This window comes from Zonotrichia albicollis, chromosome 10 (genome assembly GCF_047830755.1).
Source record: "Zonotrichia albicollis isolate bZonAlb1 chromosome 10, bZonAlb1.hap1, whole genome shotgun sequence".
NCBI classification, from domain to species: Eukaryota; Metazoa; Chordata; class Aves; order Passeriformes; family Passerellidae; genus Zonotrichia; species Zonotrichia albicollis.
The window spans coordinates 29,323,514-29,329,513 of NC_133828.1; the positions used below are offsets into that span (position 1 = coordinate 29,323,514).

At 41.8% G+C, this 6,000-nt stretch overlaps 1 long non-coding RNA gene across 1 annotated transcript; it reads right to left on the bottom strand.

The window, feature by feature from the left end:
* Window positions 1-1,766: 1,766 nt before the first annotated feature.
* Window positions 1,767-5,753, bottom strand: LOC141730471 (uncharacterized). The gene is made up of 3 exons (XR_012581987.1): window positions 5,456-5,753; window positions 3,020-3,142; window positions 1,767-1,965 (listed from the first exon to the last, which is right to left on the bottom strand). It is a non-coding gene; the product is annotated as an uncharacterized LOC141730471 (long non-coding RNA).
* Window positions 5,754-6,000: the final 247 nt, after the last annotated feature.

Below are 6,000 nucleotides of genomic sequence, written 5' to 3' on the forward strand. Positions count from 1 at the left end.
TGCCTCCAGTGCTGTGCGAGTTTTGTGAACAATTCTGGTGGAAAACTGTCTGTCAAAGGGGCCACTTCACAAATAGAGTTCTGCTTCCTGCTTCCCTCCTACCCTCCTGCTTGGTGCTGAGGAATGACCCCTGCTAACAGGGGGAAAAATAAATCTAGAAAATAAGTATGGTAATTTTTTGCTTTTATTTGGTTATTTTGCAATGCAGATAGTTTCGGGGGGCAGGTACAGTTACAATTAGGGAAAACGTTAATCCCCAGAAGGGGGGTGGGGGAGCTCATCAGTGATGCCCCTGTGCAGGGGAGGGACTGGGGGCTCCTGCTGGCAGGGCTGCTGCCCCTGCTGGCCCTGCTGCTGCTTGAGGAGAGCGTGACACAGCCCAGGAGGAGAGGCCAGAGCGTTGCTTGTGGCAACACTCTCTCCTTGTAGCTCTTCTGTAATTATTTCACAGTTTTTATGTTTCTGTGTGATGCAATGCAAATTCCTGGAGGCAGCAATAACTTGCCATGGAGGACCAATTAGTGGTCATCTCAGGAGAACTCACGTGGTTGTATCCAGTTGTCACTGAGCCAGATCCAGAAGTGGTTTATGTGATGAGCAGGGATTGCTTTTCCCATTAAGAGTCTTGCAATACTGGGGAACAGCAATATGATAGAGCTTACATAGTAGCTTGAAACCAGATACTTAGAATACATAGTAATTAAATGTGCTCTGACAAGTAATCTGGACAACCTTTTTAAAGTTACTACAGCACTCACTCTGCAGATTTGAGAACGGATGCCCTTAGTTTGTATAGAGGAGTGGGATAGAGACAAATATAATCTTCCTGATTTTTCACTGATTCCCCTTCTCACCCTGAGTGAGTTAATTTAACCTTCCCTTGGCTCACTTTTCCCACCTACAAATTATGTACATTGTTGTTTAAGTACCTCAGAGAGATATTTCAAATTTTAATTAGTGTTTGTAAAATGCTTTGGGTTATTTGGATCAAAGTGTGATTTATTATTCAGTAATGTATGTTATTGTGTGGTAGGTGTACACTGCATATGCTGCAAAGGAGGGTGGCAGCAAATACACTCATTTTTACTTTGTTATCTCTTTATATAATGTGGGCTGTAAGGTTCCCTTTCTTTGGTTTCATTTCCAACAAGTTTGATCAAAGGTGTTTTGATTTTTCACACCCTTGCCCTTAATAGGTATTCTAGTGCATTTTTATGTGAAAAAGACCTAATCATATGAAGGGAAGAGACCACTAATATCCTGACATACCAATACTAATTGGGCACCTCCATATATTTTTACTGAGCTCTCGTTCTATATCAACATGAATATACATATCATATTGGCTAAAGGTCATGCTAGTATGTGAGGTCTGATTTTAGCAGAATCCAGTTAGAATCCTGTCCAAAAATGTGCCAAAAAACTCTTCTCCCACATGCTAGGCCCCAGGAACAGGGAGCACACAGGGAACTTAGGGCTGTGCAGGAATGGGAAATGAGCCCTTCTAGTGAGATTTGCTTTAAGTGATCCCTGTAAGGAAGACCCTGCAGACGGGAACAAACTGAGGATTGGATCTATATTCTCAGAGAGATAATTTGCCAGTTGCAGTATCTCCAGATGAGGATATGAGCTCTGAATTAATCAACTTTGTTTACATTTTTACTAATATGAGTAGATTTCTCTGCAAGTTGTTTTAGTTATGGGTATTATTCCTCATGTTGGGAATGACAGACGAAGCCAGAAAGCACTTCTGAAATTCACTGCAGTACAAACCCACACTTCCAAAGATATCCTACCAACAGCACCACTCAGGTCCATCTTATGCACTTACACATTGATTGGTTTTCATCTCTGCCCTGTCCATTTGCAGGTTTATTTCCTGTGATAATCCTTCTGAGCCCTCTCCCTCCTTGTTGGCCACCAGCGAGAGAGAGCCTGGGGAAGATGATCCTATGTTTTTAGCTCCTAAAGGAAAACAACCTGTTAGAAATGTGCATATTTTAAGGGCAGAATAGGATATCCAGTTGTGGAAAATGCACAGCACCATCCCTCCTGGAGGGAATAGAAAACAGACTGCTAAGAGGGAAATCTTCAGGAGAAAACTCAGGGCTTAGGGAAGCTGTGCAGGACCAAGTAGTGGGGAAAGAGCACTTCTGCTTTGCATGATGCTGTGGGTGGATTTGCCTTCAGTTATGCTGAGGCATCAAACACCAGGTTCAGAAAAAGAAAAATAGTATCAAACTGGCAGGGTGCAAATATAAACTCTTTATAAGATCAAGTGGAAAGATGATGATATGACAGGCACAGAGAAGCTGTGGAGAGGCCACAGGGACCTGTGGTGACGTTTTCTGGGCTGCAACACCATGCCTCTGCCCCCTCTCATTTTAGAGTATTTAAAGTCTGTAGCAGTACAATTATAGCAAACTAAAACTCAAAGTAACTGCTTTGATTATGAGGAATTAGATCAACTGCACTGCTTTGAAAGAATTTTAACTGAATGGATGACCTGCATAAAAAAAGGACAAAATTACTTGATGGTGTTGACCACAAGATGGATTGGAACTCAAACACTATTTCTTACAGATGAATTTTAATAGCTATGAATTTATTGAAATACATATGTGTAAGTATGTAAGATGTACCTCCATGTGCCCCACAATACATTTAGAAATATCTGTCTTAACTTTGTAAAACACACAAAACTAAATGATTAACAGTGGTTTGAAACAGAGCTGACACTGGCAAATTAGAATAGTAATTCACTATTGCTTAAGACTTGAACTCAATTCTTCTACAAAGAGCTAATTCACTATATGGAGAAAAGGAAGAATCACTCAGGACTACAGTGTGTAATAACCTGTTGTCCCTTTCTTTTCTGTTTCCAAGGTTTTGCTTTTCCATGCAACCCTAAAGAGTGGACACAAAAGACATATATTTGCTTGAAAGGTGAGAAATAAAATATATGTCTGGACTTTAAGTGGCTCCACACAGCACTGATTCTTGTGTTTGATTTTCTTACCTGTCTACATACAGCCCTCACTCTGTTCCTCTGCTATTGTGCTCAGTGTCACTTTTGCTGAAGGAAAGTGGCTGAAATGTCGCTTTAACCAAACATCTTGGGATTTTGGAGACAGGTCTGAAACTGAAAAGAGATTGATTCTCATGGGAAAACCGTGTTGTTGGACAAGGAGATGTAAATCACAGCTGGCTTACAAAACAAGTGAGAAAACAGATTTTTTTTTTCTTTTTTTTTTTTTTTTTTTGCTAAATTGACAAAGTGGGGGAGGCTAGGCTCTGTCAGGCTAAGGAATCCAGCTTTTCCAGGGCCTGGGCTCCACTGCTCACCTGAATGCATCTGGGAGGAACCCTGCTGCTAATACCCATCCAACACTAAAGCTGTTTAAGTGCTTTTTTCTCACAAGCATATTACCAAGTGTCTTTGAGATCCCTCGGTTCCCACCAGTATTGTACAACAACTCTCACCATTCTTATGAGATTTGTTGTACAGTACTGGTGGGAAATGGGGGATCTCACCCCATTCTTGCTTATTTTAAGCTTCTAAATAGTTTTCTTTTCCATTGGAGGAATTTCCCTGTGTGCAGCAAGGAAGCCATTCTGTACATCTTACAAGAGGGTTAATGCTGAGCTGTGGTCTCTGACAAGGGCTGATCCCACCAGGGGATCAGGAATGAAACTGTCCATGTGGCTGCCAATTCCCTTGTTTCAGGGGCTCCAGAGACTGTCCCTGTGAATGGAGTTACTGGTCTATATTTAGGGAGTTGGGTACAAAACTCTGGGAGAGAGTTGGGAATACTAAAGGGGTCTGGAAACCTAGTGCTCAAGAGAAGAACCAGAGGGATGCACAAGACAGCCCTTCCAGAGAGTCAGGGAATACAGGGCACCAGGCAAGGGGAAGCAGGGGCAAAGCAAGGGGAAATGGAAGGTCACTGGCCTGGGGCCCAGCTGTGTCAGCCAACAGCAGAGTGCTGTCCTCACAGATCCCATTTCCACCTGCGAACCAGCGGAGGAGGAGGAGGAGGAGGCTGGGAGTCCATGCCCTCTGCAGGAGTCAAAAGCTGCATCCTACTGTGGTCAAGACATGGCCAGCTGAGTGTGGAGCACACCAGATACACTCACCAGAGGACAGAGTGCCCCGTGCCTGTGCCTCCTCTTGGCTCACTCTTCACTTTCTATTACAGCTCTTTTTCTGCGCCTTGCCCACTTAAAGCAGTCATTACTCTTTTTTAATCTCCTAACAATAGAGAAAATTTCACCTTCTGCATTTTATATGGCTCTGTCAGTACCCTCTAATATTTTTGATTTCAAGAGCTTTTTCTGAACCTTTTAATTCTCAAGACTAGAAATCTTATTCAGATAGTAATTCAGTCATCTTTAAAAATCTCTACCTATATATTCACTGCCATGATCCAGGATATCTCATTCTTCCATTTCTTCCTAAATCTTCCTTTAGAGTTCATTTATTTTTAGTTTTGCCAATAGTAATTTTCTTCAATAGGAAGTTTTTATGTGCTGGAGAATAATCTGAATAATTTTTTTCCTTTCAGGAAAATTTTGTTTTTCCTTCCAAAGACGGTGGATAGATTTGCCATGAGATGATTCCTAGAGAATATGTGAGAGCATGCTAACATCATCTGACACCTGTCAAACCAGCCATCTTCCCCCATGTCTCGTGCTAGAAATTGAAGCCCAAAGGTAGGTGTCCTCTGAGATGGTGGTAATTTCCAGTAAGCAGATTTAGAGGAAAATACTTTTTTTTTTCTTCTTTCAAGGCTTTCCTGAAGAACTGAAAACATGCTCTTTTTATTTTTATAGCTCATTGGTAGCAGTTCTTCTAATTTAATCATACATACATACAAATGCACATATGCACACACTTGCAGCAAGAAATAACTGTACTAAAACCTTTAATGATACTGAGGAAGCAGTCACCTGTTACTCTGCTCTGGCAGTTTCAGCTGTCTAGTGAACTTGAGTTATTGTGGTGATTTATCATAACTACTTTAAGCCATATGCTATATTCTGCACCTATATTTTATATTTATGGCTTCCTGTATTGAATACTTAAATTTTCATCTTATTTTCACAATGAAAGAATTTTTCATGTGAAAAGCACTAACTAAAATTAGGTAATGATTACTCCTTGTCTCATCCTTGGTACCCGTTACCTTTTTTTTCAAGTGTTTGACCAAACCTGTACCCATTTCACTTGTATTCAGAAATTTGTGTCACAGGGGTGAATAATGTTAAGGTCAGCACTGTTGGTAGTTTTCTAGGGATGACTTCTTGGATGTGTAAACAGTGTTGGCTGAGGCTGAAGGTCGTTGCCTGAAGCCCCTGAGAAGTGGTGCTCCTGATGATGGAACGGCTGGACAGTGTTCCCTGACAGCAGTGCCTTCCTAGACATTGCTCACCTCCCTTGGCTGCCTGTTCTCACCTGATCAGGGCAGCCCCTGTCTTTCTGGGCTGCTCTGGAGGAACAGCTTCAGGGTGGTTCTACAAACCAGATCACCAAAATGAGCCAGAGGAGCTGAGAGGTCTGGTGGTAACACAGCATCCCTTCCCCTGTCTGGTTTCACGGGTCATGATCTGCAGAAACAGAATGGGGAGGATTGGGGATTAGCAGCCACAAGCTCTTCCCTCCTGGAAAAAATGGCTTCACCACTGAAGGAAACATCAGTAACAACAGAGAGCATAAAAATAAAGTAGGCAGATTAAGACCTTTATTAATTTATATTAATTGATCTTGGTAACTACCTTATCTGTGCCTTGAGGGCAGTTTAGGGCTGTGCCCAACTTTCTGCCTCTTGTTTTGCACAGAATTACCAATCACTTTGCACAACCTACACAGTAGTTACCATTGCTTCCCTTCCCTGGTTATAATACTTGAATATACAGTAGTAGTTTCTTAGATAATTTCATTTTCTTGTTGTTTCTATTGGAGGAGAGACAGCAGAGAGGAGGAGGTAAATAGTGGATTTG